This window comes from Tyto alba, unplaced genomic scaffold (assembly GCF_018691265.1).
Source record: "Tyto alba isolate M040663 unplaced genomic scaffold, T.alba_DEE_v4.0 Super-Scaffold_45, whole genome shotgun sequence".
Lineage (NCBI taxonomy): Eukaryota > Metazoa > Chordata > Aves > Strigiformes > Tytonidae > Tyto > Tyto alba.
The window spans coordinates 27,237,014-27,256,580 of NW_024881321.1; the positions used below are offsets into that span (position 1 = coordinate 27,237,014).

The 19,567-nt window shown below is 38.1% G+C and overlaps 1 protein-coding gene and 1 non-coding gene across 2 annotated transcripts in view; one reads left to right on the plus strand and one right to left on the minus strand.

Moving 5' to 3' along the window:
- The window catches only part of GPC6 (glypican 6), a 792,969-nt gene that overhangs the window by 548,978 nt on the left and 224,424 nt on the right, over positions 1 to 19,567 (plus strand). The gene's annotated exons all lie outside the window — the stretch shown is intronic.
- LOC116963940 lies at positions 16,505 to 16,693 on the minus strand. Its single transcript, XR_004408475.1, has one exon. It is a non-coding gene; the product is annotated as a U2 spliceosomal RNA (small nuclear RNA).

Genomic DNA, 19,567 nt, shown 5'->3' on the forward strand with positions numbered 1-19,567 from the left:
AAAAAATGATGAAATTAGAGTTATTTAATGAACAGTACAAACATATAAAGTAATATTTATTAAAGAAAAAAGAACAAGGCAAATGAGCATGAGTTTACTAGATATGTTAGACATAAATGTCTGATTTGAAGAGCTAAATTTCAAGCAGAAAGAGGAGATATTTCATAACTGTCAAAAGGGTATAAAAACTAAGTAGAAAAATATAATTCAGAGAAGGAAATTTTGCTTCACACATTAATGAAGACTTCATATCTAGCTTTGTATTAGCCTTCCAAACATGATGAGGAAATAACTTCTTCCTGCATGAGAGGGATGGATGGAGGGGATTTGCACTGAGAAGAAAAATCTAGATTCTCAAGAATATGCACTAGATGGCCAAAGTTTTTTTGTCTTTAGTTTTAGTAGTTTTCACACAAAAATATACTTACAATAAAATAGCCTAAGTATATATTCGGTGAGTTATAATTTGGAAATAGTAGAAAGCATCCATCTATCAATAAATTTTTACTTTACAGAGAAGGTTAATCTGTAGTTCCTTTTATTTTATTTTACAGTCTTTGTAAAAAACTATCCAGAAACTTCAAAGCAGGAAAGAAACATTTCACCATCCCAGAATTCTTTGCTATTTTTTTCCCAACAAATTGAGTTGTAAGTCATTTTCAGGTGGTTTCTCCGATAAGCTTAGGCAAGTGTAATTTCATGCACTGCAATTCAGACTTACATTCCTACTGTTAAAGAGGGCTCATCAGTCTGTCTTCTGGACAGAAAGGCAAAATCCTTCAGAATTACTTAGTGTCAGTTATATTTTCTTGGCAGTGAAACATAACTTTTTCCTGGGAATGGAATGTACCTTGTACTTGTTTCCATTTATGGCCAAGAACAACCAATATCATTTTAACAAAGCTTTCAAAAGTATTTAGAGCTATGTACTTACAAATAGTGGCATATTAATATCACGGATAATTAAATGCTCTGTTTAGCCAAAAAAATGAAGGCAGCAGTAGAAGTTTTCATCCTTTTTTCTGGAGATTGGAATGGATAATAGACTGGTTCAGCATCCCCAATATAGCTTTTTAGTTGAGTTTGCCAGTAAGAACACCATTTAATGCAAAACATGACGGTGGTGGTCTGATGAACAGAGCTTGCCACCTTGTCTCCTTGTCTAATGCTGGCCACCAAACAGCCATCAGACGGTATGAACAGAAGCCAGGATCCTGCAGTGATCTCTGCATGGAGAGAATACTTTGCAGGACTGGAGCCATAATATAGCCATTATCAGTCTGCCTTCAAGTTGGAGACTGAAAATGAAATAGCCTTTATTTTCTTATCCAAGCCCAAGATGTTAGGGCTGCTTGCGGGAAGACTTTGTTTGTTTCTTGTAAATCATACAAGAATGAGGAATAAAAGAACTTGATCACCTGATTAGTCTTTTAAATGGTCAGTGCTTGGGGAATTTTGTCAAGCTGATACTCCTATTTTATTATTGACTAAGAATCACCACCCTTCTGTAACTCTTAAAAAGGGTGAAAAGAGAGTCCATTCCACATTATTTTCACATTTCTGCCTTTTAAAATATTATTTTAGCAATCCTCGTTTCATTGAGTTACTTCATCTTTTACTCTAAAACTCCACTTTTAGAGAACTTCATGGTAGAAAAGAAGAATAAGAAATGGTGGCAGAGGTTTTTCATTTTATGTTTCAATATTACTTTGATTATGTCATGACATATATAAACAAACAAACATGTATTTGAAGATTAATTGCCTTTCAGCCAATAGTGTTGTAAAGACATAAAACTGTCAAAATTTTGAGAGGAAAAATGGTTGCCGTAGATCAATCCTCCTGATTTTGTTCTCAAACTATTAATAACATCAGAGTGTGAGTTGAGTGAGTTATCATAGATCTCATAGATCCTTCCAATATTGAATTATGAAATGAAATTTCATTTTATGAAGACCACATTAATGTAAGAGAATTACTTGTTAAAAAATCGAATCCTTTGAAGTTAGGAAAGTTGATTAAGTGGTTTATTTGCATGAGACATTGGCAGGAATGAGGAAATTGCACAAAGGGTAGGAACAGCCATGTAACAAAAGTGAAGAGACAAGACAAACACAGATAAGAGATGCTTGGTAAGAGATATTGTAGAACCAGAGGATGGATTCAAAATATGAAGACTGCTATTTGCAATAATTTTGTCATTTGGATTTAGTTTCTTTGTGCTCAGGAAAACATTTTTATACAATTGTTTGAGCTGTTTGAAAATAATTCTAAAAATGCTTGTAGTTCAAGACAAGTTCTATGTGTTTAATTGTTCCCTAGTCCATTTCCTGGTGCCTAGTAGGCCTACTGCTACCTTAAAAGGTAATGAGCACTAACTTCTGCATCCCCCACCCCAAAACCTCCTTAGGTATGTACAAGATGTGTGAAAAAGCAAGGGAAGATTTGTCAAAAGAGCATTCAGAAGTTTCAGTTCTGCTACTGGACTTGGACTTGAAGAAGGCTTTTCAAAGGAGATCCTTTTGGCTTCAGGGGCTGGGATGGGCAAGAAGGGTGGGGTTCTTTAATTTGAACAAAGATAAATGAAAGAGGTTCTAGACAAAACCAGCTAACTATAAGTCTGCACACACTGCAGCCAGACTAATCATCCCTACAACTACATAACAATTTCACTTCTCTGCAAGGTATTCTTTATTTCTTGTTGTATTTCCATACTATTGTCACTGATCACTTACCTCCTATATATGCAATCGCTTCCTATACTGCTTCATTTCTATCCCTTTTCAGGGAATTTTTAGGAAATTTGTGGCATCAAAAATGGTTATATTACTCTCAAAAACACTTTCACTCTGTGCATTATAGCAGCGTCTATTATATTACAGTTCATTGCACTCTAAAAGCATAAAAGATTTCAAGGCAGTTTACTCTGTTAGGGTTGCATTTGCCTGTTGCACCAGACATTGTACAGTTACAGGATAAAGCAGCAGATAAGTATTTAGACTGAAGTGGTCTTCCTCTTTCTCTAACTTTATGTGATACTTCTATTGAATGTTTTCTCAATTGTCTAAAGTTCCTGTATCGTTCTTCATTGTGATTTTCTTGCACCTTCATAATAGTCCTGTTTTGAAATTCTATAAAGCATTACATTTATTTTTCAATGGATACAAATTTTTTACTGGAAAATGTAGGGTGCTTTTTGTTTGTTTGTTTGTTTGTTTTATAAGAGCCTGATGATAAAGTCTTACCCCATATTTAGATTCCTAAGTTTTATCACCTAGTTTTCAGAAGGGCTGAGCAGACAATCTCTTCCAGGCAATTTAATAGGATTTGTTAGATGCCTGGTAATTTTGAAATTACTCAAAGACTCCACTTTGTTGCAGATTCTTAGCTGTTTTGTTTTTTTTTTTTTTCTGAAACCTTGGCCCACATACCTACCTGATTTTTTCACATAAATTAGGAGTTGTAATTTTATGGACATCTTGTAATTTATCATCTGTTTCTCTTAACACCGATCTTGAGCTCATCATTCACAAATGATAATCAAAAAAGCACAAAACCTGGCATCAAGTGTAAAGAAAATCAACTTTAAATTAAATAACACTAGAGGGAAACTGTTATCATGCCAGAGAACTCAAAGAATTTGGGCTTGTTAAATGAGATGAACTAAATATATACAGTAGCACTCTCCAAATAAAGCTCAAAATTTGCAAATCCTTTTTCTCCTCTTTGAAATATAAGTGTATTTCACTTCAACAGAGAGATGTGCCTTTTTATCTTCTTTATGAGGTGTCACATGCATTGTCTAATATAAATGAAAAATTGTTCCATGTGGGTTCAAGATTCCTTTTCCTTTCCTGCAAATTATGTCTTAGCTTTAGAAATCTAATGTAAATAAATCGTGATATCAATGAAAAGCAGCAATCAGCACCAAAAAAAAAAGAAGGGGGGGGAGGGGGGGGGGGGGGGGGGGGGGCGGGGGTGTGAGGGTGGGTAGAAAGTGCATTAGAAAATGCATCTTCATGACTTTAAGAAACAACAGGACTGCCTTGTCCAGTACTGAGGATTAGTCCCCTTTGACTCAGAAGTGACTCAGGAGTTTTGATTATTTACCTTCAGAGCTCTTCCATAACAGCATGAGTGAATTTCCATTTCCAAATGGGGGTGGCAGTCTGGCCCTTGAGGACAGATGTTGTCTTCATATCAAATTCACACAGATCAGGATTTCATTCCTAGGAGCTGTTTGTTTCTTGTGGTTTTCATCTTCTGTGATGATGACGACTTCATGTAATACCTGTAGCATGCAAACACTACCAGCGGGGTTGTGGTTAGTTATCAAAATCTGTGTCCTCTTTTGTTACAACTGTTTCTGTTCTATATGGGACGGTTATGAGATGTGAGCATTGGCGTGTATCATACAGCTGCTAGTTTGATGGCTTAGAAGGTATTGTCACTTGGGAATCTAATACTTTTAACCCATAAAAGGGCTGAGTGGGTCAACTATTAGGTGTTTTTCTAATTCTTCTCTTAGGATTTCTCAATTACTTTTGCAACTGCTTCAGGGTTAATTATCTCTGAATCAATAAATATTTGATGTTGAAGGTGTGATTTCAGTCACATCTCTTTTAGCTTCCAGACACAATGAAGACTTCTGTTTCATTGCCACTCTTGGTGTTAACTTCTATCTACGCTCAACCCCCAAGCTTTTTGTGCCAATTGTTTGTGCCAATCCTAGAAAAAGGGCTCACTCAGAACAGTGGTCCTTTGCTACCAAAGCAGACTGTATGATCACTCTACCACGGGGAGACCTCAATCAGGGCAGATTGCTCTGAGCACATCTGGTTCAGTCTCAGTGATCTCCCTAATCACAAATAAAGTATTAAGTTGTATTAAGAACTAACCTCATTTTTCACTTCAGGTGTGAAAAATCCAGCCTTACAGCTAGTCTTCTTCTTTGAGCATGGCCATCAAATTCATGTCATAAACCTAGAGCAGATCAGACACTGACAGCTGTGTACAAAGTGAGCCAGCTATGCATTTGGGGCATTTTAATGTCTGGCAGAGTTTGTCTTACGTTTTCTGCCATGGGTTTGTAGCTTTTTAAAATCTGCTGTTGTCATGGGTAAGGCTGCTTATATAGCCACTGCATTTTCTTCAGAGGGAAATCTCTCATTAAATAGCTCCCAGGCATCATTGCTGCACGTTAGCTTGCAGAAGAAATTGTAAGGGAACCCAGAGGTATGTAAGCCCTGTGAAGAGTGGTTCATCATTTATTTCAGTGAACCTGATCTTCAGGCCATACACAAAAAAACATTGTAGGAAGGAGAGGCTTGAGTCACTGGAAATTAAGCCCTCCCTTAACATTTCCTGAAAAAGGACAGATTTACACTGCATTGTCTTCAGTGAGCAGTTCAGTTTTGTATCTGCAGAATTAGGATAATGGAGGTAACTGTGAATTTTAGTTTAGAGTTTGTGAGCTAGAAGCTATAGTGCTCAATTCCACATAAATGCTTAGATGAAAAATAAAAGCATGTAGAAAAGATAGAATTTATATTTCCATATATGATAATCAGAAAGTTCTTGTAGTCAGGTTTCTGCTGTTCATCTTTAAAAATATTTTACTAGCTCAAAGTTTATAGCAGAAGAATTATTATATGTTTAGAAAAGCTTGTTTGACATGAAATCTCATTTGGGAGAATAAATCTTTTCGATAAAATTAAAGTTGAATGTCATGTCAGTTTCACAGATTTTTCTTTTATTATTATCTTCATTTACTTTTCACAGAGTTAGTGATACATCACAATGGGAAAATAGGCTCTGGCACCTATCAGTGGTAGAAGAAATGCACTTACAGGAGAAAATAATGAAAATTCATAAGGAATTGCAATAGCAGATTTTATACAAATGGCCTTTCTGTAAGTTTGTTGCTTTTTGCTGAATAGCAGTCATTGACTTCAAGACATGGCTGGCTTCATGAAGAGTTCTAGGAAGGCTTGATTCATTGTTGCGACTTTATTAATAAGAAATCATGAACCTGAATTAACCAACCAATTTAGATAAGACCATCTGTTGTCTAATAGGATGTGACTGTAATTTGAATAGTGGTTTTGTAATAAGTATATTATGGAATGAAGGACAAGCAGATATTAGCTTTGTCTCATTAGCTTCCAGGAAAAAAATATAGTTAGTTTGCCAGTACAGAACATGGAATATTTTTTAATTTAACTCTTAGCTCATCCTGTGTGCAAGTAGACCCCCCCGTCTGTATCTTCTCAACCATATAATAATGTCAAAAGCAAAAGGAAAATAGGGTATGGCGGACCTTTTTGAACACTCCTGTGGTCCCTGATTAGTGGCAGTAAATCTGTTTTGTTCTTGCTTGATTCTCCTTGGTGCTACTGGATACCCTGACTGCTGTGAAGATAAAATTACAGGCACTAGTTTATCAACATTATGTCAATGTTACTTGGTTTTGGTTTTGTTTAGTTGTCCTCTATGGGATAGTACAAGAATCTAATGTCAGCTAAATACTGAGACTGCTGGAAAATGGTCCTTTTATGTTGGGATGTTTGGCAATAAGAAAATGGACAAAGCACATGTAATGCTGACTTGTCAGCTCAGACTCTCCCAACAGCTCTCTCATTTTTTTATATGGATGTTAAATAGTACTGTAGAGTAGATTAAGCTTTACTACTCACTATCATCTTTTTATTAAACCCTAAACATGAACTTTATAAAAGCATTGTCCAGTTAAGCAACAAGGATGAATCTTTTATTTGGTCTTACAAAACCAGGCATTAATCCTTATGCACAAAGATTAAGACATGAATAAGTGCAGCTCTGTATGACAGTGACTCTTCTAAAAACACATTTAGATGAAAAATATTGTGTGTTTTATACCAGTTTCTTGTTGAGCTGTTGCCTCCTCTTGTGTCTGAGTGTCCTTGAATATAAGAAAGCAAAACAAATATTTAACAAAGAATATAGTACTACCAATTAGAAAATTGTATTAAAAATGTAAATTATGCTGGATGAAACATAGCCTTTCAAAAACTTGTTCATATGCTCTCAGGACTCTGTGCCATTTGGAGTATTCAGTAGATCCTGGCCAGCTGAGTTCCTATTTGCTTAGTTTTGCAAGCTTCAGTTTAGAAAATGAAATTAATAATAAGCGCTGGGAAACTGCAAAATAAGCCATACTGGACTTTTATGGTTAGAATGACATTGGCTTGTGTGTGTTACTGTGGGAGTTGGATGTCAACACAGCAGTGCACCTTGGAGTAGTCATCATTACCAATACCTGAGTATCACTGAGTTCTTGAGTCTCTTAGTAAGTGCTGTTCCTTCATTTATTTATACCAGCATTTATTCTTCCAAACTGCGCAAAACAGTAGCACAATATATTACAAGATAAAACTGCTATGAAAAAAACTCATTAAAAGAGCCTAAACATACAAGATACTAAACTTCCTTTTACTCCTCATAACTGAATTCCTTGCTATGGATATTATGATGTGAAAAATTACATCAACACATTTTGTGCTTCCATGTTTCACAACACATAGATACAGAAACGTAAGACAGCAAACAATACAAAGCTCTTTGATCTCCCTTTCTCTCTGTTGTGTTGGTGCCGTCTTTACAGCCTGAATGCTGAACTTCAGGGACCGATGCTGACTGAAAACTAAGGCACCTTTTAGGTAAGCAGCTGTCTATCCCATTTCCTAGTCAAAGGCAGAAAACAATCCAGTATCTTGCTGAAAGCAACCTGGCCAGGTCTGGCACCAGGATCATGGTGGGCTACAATATGTGGGACAGGGCCCTGCATGGACCTCAGACCTAGAAAGTAACAAAGGCACACTGAGCTCGAAGGCCAAGATGCTGCTAAGCCTCTAGGAAAGTAAAGAATCTGAAACTGATTCTTCTGATAAAAAGATCCAGTTATTGTATTGACTTTTTCAGAGAAGGAGGATAATGAGTTTTCTGTGCAACTTAATGTCGTGGTTTGGGCCTGGTTGGCAGCCAACCACAATGCAGCAGCTCTCTCTCCCTTCCCCTCCAGCAATGAGAAGGGACAGAGAGCCAGGCTTGGGGTTCAAGATAGGACTGGGATGGGGGAAAAATCCCCCTTTTATGATCACGAGCAAAAGGCAGACTCATTAGGGGAAGAAAAAAAGAACATACATTTATTACAGACACTAACAACACATAACAGAGTAGGACAGTGAGAAGCATTGCCACATCTTGAGAACACCTTCCCCCCACCCCTCCCTTCTTCCCGGGCTCAGCTCTGCTCCCGATATCTCTACCTCCTCCCCCAGTGGCGCAGGGGCAGGGAATGGGGGGTGCAGTCAGCAACACCCAGGACACTTAATGAAGTATCACCAGAGAAGAAATTACATCATATGAAATCTTTAGACAGGATTGAAAGAGCATGTTTTGTATTTCCAGAACAGTGAAGATTCATTGCAGCTTCTCATTTCTTAACAAACCCTAAAGTGAAAATGCTGTCTCTCCACAAATCCTGGTCTATCAGTCTGGACAGGGAACTGCTTTATGTTTGCATTCATACAGTTTTAAAGCTGTAAAATACTGACCACAAAATTTTCTGAAGCAATTCATTTTTTAACAAACCTCTAAAGAGATGTAAGGAACAGGAAGCCTTTTGTATTTGCAGGAGCACAAAGTCTCAGCCAGCAAATACAATCCAGGCAAAATAAAAATGTATTGCAGGTGCTGATCACTGACTTGCAGAAGATCAGAAGGTTCTTTGCACATGGAAAAAAAAAAAAAAAGATGAACATGAACAGTAGGCCCAAAACCTTAAAAATAATATTGCAACATTTTAATCATGTTTGATTGTTTTCTTTGCATTTTTGTATGTTCTTTCTAACACATTTTTGGATTTATGACTAAGATCAAAGTGTATTTACTTCCAAGGAATATGCAAGGCTTAAAGTAAAAGGAAATTGTTTTTCATCAAAGGCTCAGATAAGTTAAACATTAAACAGTTTTCACAATGTTGTGGAAGACATTTTTGGGCAAGGATTGTTACACCTGTTACACCTTTTAGAACTGAAGATCAACCTTGTATATGTGAATTCTGCTAAATATGATAAACCCCAGAAAGCAGCCATTGAAGCCTTTGGAGAGGGGAGGGGAAAAAAAAAAAAGCTTCTATTTTAAAGCCAAGGTTATAGTCAAGGTTAATTCAGGGTGTCATGAAAGTGTGACTGTGACAAGATTTAGTGATGATGTAAGGGCAAATTAATGCAAGATCAGTGGCCTGACTATTGATTCTTATCATGGAATCCTGCTGAAATGAAGTCATTATTTAATTACACTTTTACTATCATGGTTTGGGCCTGGTCGGCAGCCAACCACCACGCAGCGGCTCTCTCTCCCTTCTCCTCCAGCAATAAGAAGGGACAGAGAGCCAGGCTTGGGGTTCGAGATAGGACTGGGATGGGGAAAAAATCACCCTTTATGGTCACGAGCAAAAGGCAGACTTGTTAGGGGAAGAAAAAAAGAACATATATTACAGATACTAACAACACAGAGTAGGACAGTGAGAAGCATTTCCACATCTTGAGAACACCGTCCCCCCATCCCTCCCTTCTTCCCGGGCTCAGCTCTGCTCCCGATATCTCTACCTCCTCCCCCAGTGGCGCAGGGGCAGGGAATGGGGGGGTGCAGTCAGTGCTGCCACTTCCTTCATCTTCGGTGGGGGGAGCTTCTAGAACTTCTTCCCCCTGCCCCATCGTGGTCCCCCTCTCACAGGAGACAGTCCTCCACAAACTTTCTCTGACATGAATTCCTCCCATGGGCCGCAGCGTTCCCCACACTGCTCCGTCATGGGTCACTAACTTCCTCCGACTGGATTCTCTCCCACGGCTGCAGCCCTTCCCAAGCTGCTCCGGCGTGGGACACCCCCACATGCTGCAATCCTCCCAGCGCTGAATTACAGCGGAGGGGTGTACCTTTTCCCACAGGATGTCAGCCCTCTTCGGGCACAGCACCTTGATCAATCAGGCAGAAGCCACAGGCCATAAATCAATGTCTGCTCCACCGTAGACCTCATGGGTGGCAGGGGGGGCCACCCTGCCATCTCACCACAGGACACAGGGGGGTCTCTGCTCCGGCACACCTCCCCCCTCCTTTCTTCCTCCATTCCTCCACTGACCTTGGTGTTCACACAGCTGCAGCAACTCCTCCTCAGTAGTCCAACTGCCCATCACCACGTCCCTTCTTAAATATGTTATTGCAGAGGCGCAGCTGATTGGCCCAGTTTCCAAACAGAAGTGGAGCTGACTTGGAGCTGGGGGAGCTTCGAGAAGCTTCTCACGGGGGGCCGCCCCTATAACCCCCTCCCCTACCACCAGAAAAACTCCACCACTCACTCAGCCCAGGACATTTACTTACACTATAAATGGTTCCCAGAATAGCCTACACTCTATTTTGATGTCTGCAGATCCACCTTCATTTCTCTTTTATGTTCATAAGTGAATAGGGAATGGAAATAAGCACTCGAGAAAATTTTCTTTTATTACATTTGCTGTCATTTTCCCACAAAAAACAAACAAGCAAATGTTTTAATTCTTCCATTCAGAATAGTCTATGATCTCAAATAATTCTGAGTACAGGAAGCATGTCTTGAAACCTCTGAAGATTTTCAAAACAGTTTCTCTAAATTTCATTCAAACAAATCAACATTTAAATGGTTTTCCTGCTCTTCTTGAGCGGTTTAAAAATCTTTTTTTCACTATCTCTAGCAGTAGACTCTAAAGTTACTGTTCCTACTAAAGCAAGTAACTTAACTGGGACCTACAAGAAGTTAATAAGTGCTTTATTGGGACTTAAGATAAAACAGCAAGGGCTTTGCTATAGAAATCTACTAAGAAAGCTTGAGCATCTATGAAATGACACCAATATTCCCTGAACAATCAAAATTATATTGTTCCCCTATTGTATCCTTGATTCTCTTGATTCTGAATTAGATTTATTTGGCAAATTTGTGACTAATAAAAAGTTATCATTAATTCAAGTTTAATTTGTCTTGTGGACCAATCCCCATATTTTGTCAGATTATCAGATTTGAAGACTCAACAATTAAAAAATGTAACTGGTTGTCATTATAATGTTTTTGTCTGAAAAATAGTATGTAAAAGTAGGCATAATTAACATTTTAAATGCAGGATCATATTTGTCATTTTAGAACATGGAAGCATCTAATTCTGTGCCTGTATAATATATAGTGTAGTGCAAGCACAGTCTTGCTCAGGACAAGAATGTTAAATAAAAAATAATTGTATTGAGGGAAAAATCACAACTCAATGGAAGTCAAGTTTCATAAAAAGTTGATGAAAGATTTATATTCCAATTAATCAAATAAGGGGAGTAAAATTTACTTTTTTTGTTTTGGATTGGATTAGTAAATAAAACCAATCTGCAGAGTTTAATCTATTCCTCATTGTATCCCACCATATTTATGAAAGCTTCATCTCTACGGCCTCTTTTTTTGCCTTGTATACTGTATTTTTACATTATTTTTAAATAAAAGCAGAATATAATCACATAATTCACAGAACATAAAAGATAACAAATGTAATGCTTGAAACAAACACAACATTCTGCAAGACAATATGATGTATTCTTAGTGAGATAACCAATTTAGTCCATGGTGTGGACTTTTCTTGTGCAAATGTTATTCTCACTTTAAAATCTGTCCTAAGAGAGGGAGAGTCATAAAAAGTCAGAGTATTAGATGAGTAAGTAACCTACTATCTTCCTGTAATAATCATCTCTACTTGCTGCTTACTAAACAGACATTCAAAAAATAAACAAATAAAATGCAGTACATAAGGGGTTTCCTTGTTAGTTCAGTACTGTGATTAACCGTTAAATGATAATATAGCAAGACAGAAAGAAATTAAAGAAATTTTTTTCTCTCTTGTGCACCTATGTTCATAAGTAATAATGCTAATATTTTCACATCTATTTTCAACTACTACAGAGGGAATACATACTTCTAAGTTGGAGAGATAATTTATAAAGGGTTTTGCTAATGCTTTCCCTCTGAATGAAGAAATCCAGCCATAGTGAAATTATTTCTGGTTCAGGTTGTCTTTCAGTGCCCTTGACAACTGTAGGGTTTGAGAGAGAGAGATTTAGAGAGAGAGAGGCTGCTTTCTGTGCTTGGCTAAATGTGTTTCTCTTTGTCAAGTCTTTTTTTTTTTTTTTTCTTTAACTTTTCCTCAACATAATAGGTGCCCAGCAGTTCTTTTCATCTAACCTCTAGCAGCAGCAATGTCACTGATCTCACCATTTTCTATGTTCACATATCCAGTCAGAAGCATGATGGGTAGAAGGGGAAATGGGAACATGGGTTGTAAAGGGCTGATTATAGTAGGGACCCACTACCAGGGGTAATTTTGTACAAGGAAATATTTCTGCAGTATCATTTTATATTTTGTTATTCTAGTGTTATTTGCTAAAATTGTCTTTCGGTTTTATTCATTCAGCTGTAGCAAGTGATCAGAACAGCAGGAACAACTCTGGTGTCTTGGCACATAGCAAAGGGCAGATCTGGGCCACCTGACATATCCTAATCTTGTTACTAAAAACTGACCTTTCTATATGAATAAAAAAATTGATCGACCTCACAGCTCCATTTTCTATTCTCCTTGAAAGCCCAGATGTTCGCCTCCACAAGAACAAAAGGAATAAAGTCTGGGTGAAATGTGTTTCTGAGGTTGAAGGATAGTCAATGATCCACTGACCAAGACAGCAAAAGGGAAGGCAAATATATATAGTGTTTGGTGTCAACATTAAAACAACTCCAAGATTTTTCATTTGTGTGTTTTCTAATAATTTCCTGATTGCTCTAACTAAAATCTGAGACACATATACATGCTAAAATCTGAGATTGACTAAGCCCTGTGTTTCTTTCCATTATCTCTAAAAGAGTTCCAGATAATGTCGTAATTTGAGCCTAGTTGGCATCTAAACGCCATGCAGCTGCTCACCCACCCTCCCCCAACTTGGGAATGGGGAGGGAATCGGAGGGGCAAAGGGAGACTCACGGGTTGAGATAAAAACAGTTTAATAACAGTAACAGAACAATAAACTGACAGCAGTATCAGCGGGTAATGTACAATACAGCTGCTCACCTCCTGGCCGTCAATCCCAAACACAAAGGCCCCACAGCCACACTCCCAGAAGTGAGAGCCCCTCCCAGCCCACTCCTGCCTTTATATAGTGAGCACAATGTCACATGACATGGGATATTGGCCAATCGGGGCCCATCCCTCCAGCTGTGCTCCCCCCGCCCCCGCACACAGGTGAGGGCACTGGGGCCTGGGGAGCCCCTGGGGTCTCAGGGGGCTGCAGCTCCTCCTGCTGCCAGACCCACGGGAGCTCTAGGCCAGCCCCAACCAGGACAGATAACTACATCAGATGTTGATGCCTAAATTGTAGATTCATACACTTAAGTGAGATTAACCCCCCATCTACTGAGCTCAAAATTGTTGGTAGGAACAGTCCATTCACCTGCTGTGAATCACAGGACCATATCCACAGTGAACGAAGTGTTCTGGGGTGTGGCCTTCTGTTCAGACTATCCCACTCATGAAAAGTGCTTCAAGTGCTGAGCATTTTCAGGTTATTTTTGTGACATAAGGGCCAGACCCCATGATGAGCACATGTAAAGTTCTGTGGTAGATGACACAGTGTCTTTTGCTTTTGACTTTTTCCTGAGTATTTTATGTTGTGTTCCTCCATTCTGGCTGCTCTGGTTGCACAAAAGCATCTGAATAGGCTTAGGGCAAAAGGCTTCCAGCACTGGCTGAATAGAGAGCTGGGAGACACTCAGCAAGACAGGGAGAGGTACTCCAAAAAACCAAACTGACGTAATAAGGGAAAGTTTTCCTATGGACTAAGGGGAGACCTTTTAACTCTCTATGACTACCTGAAAGGAGGTTGTAGTGACGTGGGTGTTGGTCTCTTCTCCCAAGTAACAAGTGATAGGACAAGAGGAAAAGTCATCAAATTGTGCCAGGAGAGGTTTAGATTGGGTATTAGGAAAAATTCCTTTACTGAAAGGGTTATCAAGCACTGGAACAGGCTGCAGAGGGAAACGGTTGAGTCACCATCCCTGGAGGTATTTAAAAGATTTAGATGCAGATGTGGCACTTAAAGACATTGTTTGGTGGTGGACTTGACAGTGTTAGGTTGACAGGTGGACTGGATTACCTTAAAGATCTTTTCCAACCTAAATGATTCTATGGTTCTATGACTAGTTGCAACTAGAAAACAATTTTACACTAAGTAAACTAAGTCAGAAAGTTTAACCTTTCAAATGATAGCAACAGTTCCTCACCTATGCTCTTTATTCTGGAAGGTTTGCTAGCATGGAAAACTTCACATTGGGAATATTGTTTCATAAGGTCTAATAACTGTTGAAGTTCACATCTCTTTTCCTTTATCCTCTTTTTTAATTTCACTTCCTTAAGGTCTATCAAGATGATAGAACAACACCCATCAAACAAAACTTTTGACAAATCTCGGCTTATTTTATCCGAGTATTTGTCTGCGGGATGTTCATGGTATAGGTTTGTGGGACTGTAGATTGAGGTGCAGAGAGGTGGTGGCAAAATTTGATTTAAAATAACAAATAACAGCAAAAAAGGACTCCTTTTATGCCATGATTTTTCTCTGTGAATTAGAAAACTCTCTTTTGATGAGAGAGGAGCAAAGTGGATGTACTCAGTTGAAACTGACCTCAATAATTAATTTTGAGGCCATCCATCAAATAGTATGTTACTGACGGGGGAATCAGCAGGTGCTCCCAGTTTTCTTCTTGTGTCAGAGTTATTCATGCTGCAGAATCCAGTTACAGTTGTCTTTAATTGGCTGTTACGTTTAAAGTATCTTATGTAGGGATTCTGAAATTCAAGTAAGCATAAGCAAATTTACTCTTTCTGTTGCTGTGGAAGCAATCTTTTAAATCCAGACAGTGGGTGGGATGTCCAAGAGAATTTGAACAGCTTTGAACCTCACTGCACTTGCCCATGTAAATAAAAACTTGAACATTGGTAGTTTTCTGTGCAGCATCTATTCCATTCACTCCACTGCTGTCTAAGAAAGAAAACCAGGTATCTTCTACCCTCTAATTTTTCATTAGAAAAGTTTCAGCAGCGTTATAAGACTTTAAGAACCGGTATTCTACTTAGGACACTTATTTCTAAAAATATTGTTGGATACAGTGTACTCTTTGCTGAATGGACAGGCACAGTGAAACTGTAATTTTTCATGATGGTTTGTGGTACCTGGACCAGAGTCGTCAGGTTCAGATTCGGTTCCAATATCCACTTTTAGATACACAAGACACTGTCAAGTTTGTGACATTTCTCATATCCCTGGAAAATTTGGCTTCTCTGTCAAAGGTTTACAGTAATGCTAACTTCACAGTGATATCCCTCTTGTCTTCTTCACTGAAGGTGAATGATATTACTGAACTGATGAGGAAATCTCTCCAATTTTTGAAATACCTTTGTGTTTTGGACATGACTGAGACTTTCCTTACTTTTAAAAGGTTTGGAAAGAGGTTGTGGTAGTGTAGCTGACAGTTCATCCATATCAGAGATTGTAATGATGAGACATCTTTCAGCAGGCATTATAAATGGATATCTGGCATTGAGAGTGTCTTTACGGTTTGAGCATGTTTATCCTTGTGGTTCTGGAAACCAGACCACTAGGTGGATTATATTGCTGTATATAAATTGTATTCCAGCATGTTTTATAAATCAGGTGGCTTAATCAGATGAAGACAAATGGAAACGAAATAGCTTAAATACAAATTTACTGCCAGGTAGACATTATACAGCGCCATATTTTACTTTTACTGGATTTTCTGATTTAGCTGGCAGTAAATTCAGTCATCTGCCACTTAGAGACATGGGTCAAATTGTCTTTCAGTCCAATCTGTGTGGTCCTTTCAGATTCAACATGAATGGGGGTTTTGCCATCTAACAAGGACTGACATCTTATTTAACAAGCTATAGAACATCTTTCACTTTGTTAAAGGAGAACTTGGCATGCTTAGGGAGAAATACAAAAATCCTTGCCCTGGTCTGGCTGCAGGTGTATTCAGCACCAGTTAAAACCACAGCACAATTAAGTCTGTTCTAACTTATTTTGGAAAATCTGTGAAGGTCTGTTGGGAAGAGTGACACCAGCAGGGAGAAGGGTGGTCACAGTTACAAGCCTTCCCCAAATACACTGTGTTTCTGACCTGAGATGTCAAGAGTCTTCCATGAAGAGCATAGACACAGTGGCTACATCAGCACCATGGAGTTACATAGGCTTAGCAGGGTGGGTGGCGTTGCAGGTGTTGATTGTATCACCGGAAGATTTGTCGAAGCACCACAGGTTCAGATTCTATCTAAAAAAAGACCAAAGCACACCAGGTGGTATTATGGGCAGATATCACATCCTGGCACACAGTCATGATGCAGCCATGGTACCTGGAAGCACTGCAGCTTCAGGGTGATGCATGGAGTGGATAGAGGAAGCAGTTGCTCCTTCCCATGCCCTCCAAATCCATTTAATATAAAATCTTCAAGCTGAGGATGTATCAGATATTAAAGTGATAAGAAAAGATGATGCACTTGATCTTAGCTGACGGCTGGGAAGTGTGCATCTGGGACAGGGGCTTCAGTACATACTGCAGAGCACTTCCATCCCACTGAGGATGATATTGGATCAGTGCTTTCAAGGACTGTTGACAGATCTAAACCATAACCCATAAATGAGTGATTTCTACACTTGAGAAAGTGAGAACTGTAAATCAAGACAATTACAGTAGCTTGTAGTGATAATTGAAACTGTTGGTTTTTAAATTGATATAGCAAAATATCTGAGCAAAAGAAAACAATCCTAGGCTTTATTTTTTCCCAGTTTAATATCTCCTTTTAATTTTCATATTTATATATCTGCTGCCTTTTAGATCCTAGTCAGTCCAACACAGAATGCGTTTTCTTGCTCAGTTTTGGATAAAGAAAATAAAATTAAACAGTAGCTTACCTGCTGAGAATTTATGAGGAACAAATTATTAAATGGAATGTTTTCATATGCCTGTAGACCCTACTTCTGTTTTGTACATCAACCTAAAAGTAATGGTAGATTAAATGAAGCTTTAATAGAAAATTTCATATTTAGTCAATCTCAACATAGAAGGAAAAAACAAATCTGATTGTCAGAAGCATTTTTATACTGTAGGTTTTGATCTGCTTCCTGTTCTTCAAGTGTGAACAAATAACCAGTTTAAGCTCAACAAATTTTCTTTCATTGAGTATTTGCTTATTTCAAACCAATGCTACAATGCCCTTACTATCCATTAGACTATTTTCCAAAAATTATAGTACCTAGCTATAATTTTATCATACTAGGTATAATAGATGCATTTTGCTGCTGCAGTTCACCCTTCTGTTAACTATCAGGGAACAAACCAATGCATCTAATTTTACTATATATGTACACGATTTTAGCTTTCGTATGCTTATGTGGACATGAGTGTGAAGCAGGTAGAAAGATGGATCTTTTACAGAGAACCAGTTTGTTTTAATACAATCCAATAAAACATTCTCAGGGAAATTAAATACTTGGCTTCATATCATATAGTCATCCAGTGCTAGTATTTTGACCCATGTTTTTCTTTAGCGCACAACTCAGAAAAAAAACACTGAGACTAATCCCTCTTCTTACTGTAGAGACATTAATTTCCCATTAATCTCCATTAATTGTGAAATAAATATTCTCAACCTAATCACCTTCCTATGTTTCTCTTATAGTGACTTGGAATTAGTACATGAAGACACTAGTGAGGATGCCTCTGTTGTTACATTTTGTGTCTATAGGAAATGAGTTATCAGGAAGGGATTTAAAAGGAAATAAAAGAAAATAAAAGAGAATAAAATAATGCTTAAATGATGGGATGAAGATGCAAATGTACTTTCTACTATGCAGTTCCAAAAGCTGCAAGTGCAATACTCAGCAGTAATGTGGGCACACATCCCATAAACAGGTCATTCCAGACCATAGTCATCATCCCAAGGTGCACTTGAGCATCTGTTAAATATTTTATACATGGTATTTATATTTACAAGTAGTTTTGTGAAAATCTAACAGAAGCATTTGAAAGACCATAAAAGAGGAAATGTTAACATGGAGCTATAAGGTGATCTCACATGATTTGGGCCCACGTAATGCAGTGGGCATTTATGGATCTTATAAATAGATGGTGAGCTATTTATAAACATCCCTCTGCTTCCGTGCTACCCCAAATATATTACCAAGACATTGTGTATTGTATTGAGGAGCCTGTGGTTAATTATTAAAACCCAGCAATGTATCTGACTAGACCCTTACTGGGATACCTTAAAGATCTGACACCCTTCTTCACTTCAGAAGTCAGGAAAATAGTTTAAGATGTTCTCTTTCAATCTCTGTACTTGCATATGATCCACACAAACTTTGTTTTACTGTCCTGTCTATTGTGTTCCATCTTGTGCTTTATTAACATCATGAAATTAAGCAGGAACATAAGCAAAATATTATACTCTGTTGTGTCCCAGAAAACCAACATCTTGTCTTCTACTGGGCTGGAGGGTCTTCAGCAGTCAGTCTTTAAAGCACACTTTGCATTCCGTGATGAATTAATGTCTGTATTTTTATACCCATCTTGTCTCTGACAAGGTATGACCAATTTATTGCTAATAATCAGATTTAATGTTTCACTTCAAAACCCAGCACTCTGTGTTATTTGGCCTTTTGAATTTCATGGAGGAAGACCAAGAATATGGGCAACTTGAAAAATAATATTTTGTTTCTATGGAGATTCCTCTGTTTTGTTTTTTTTTTTCAAATAGCCCAGGGTTACTTATGGGATTTTACCATTTGAACTCACTTGAAAAATGTTCAGTGTAGGAATCTTGGAGTTGCCTACTTTTCTACCCCTAAAATTGTATTTCTCTCTCTAGTAGAATACTCTCCTTTTAGTACTAGTCCACGCAGTCCCTACCCTTTAGTCACTGCCAATATACAGCCCCCTTACTTTCTGTGTCTAAGAGATTGCCATTGGCAACAAATTCAGATAGTGATCACCTTACTATAAAATTTAGAGTGTCTTTTGCATCATGACTCCATCCGTGTTTCTTAGATCAGGAAAGAGCTTGAACATGTTCGGTCAATGTGTTGTCACTTGTCACCTCATATTATTGCATAATTTATCATTGACCAAGATGGCCAATATTATGTATGCATTTATTTCTTTCTCATCAGGGCTAGTGTGTTCTTGCTGACACCACACAACTAAGACATCCCACAGCCCTCTGCACCACTCAGAACTTCATGTCCTTTTTAAGTTGGTAAAACAATTCACAGGTCAGTGAACAGTCAAGACGACTTACTTGTGAGTACTTGTGAGTACTTACAAGTGACCAGAACAGTTTTGCTGCTCCATCTCTATATTTGAGAGAAACTGATTTTCTTCTCAGGTGTTTTTTCTGTTTTG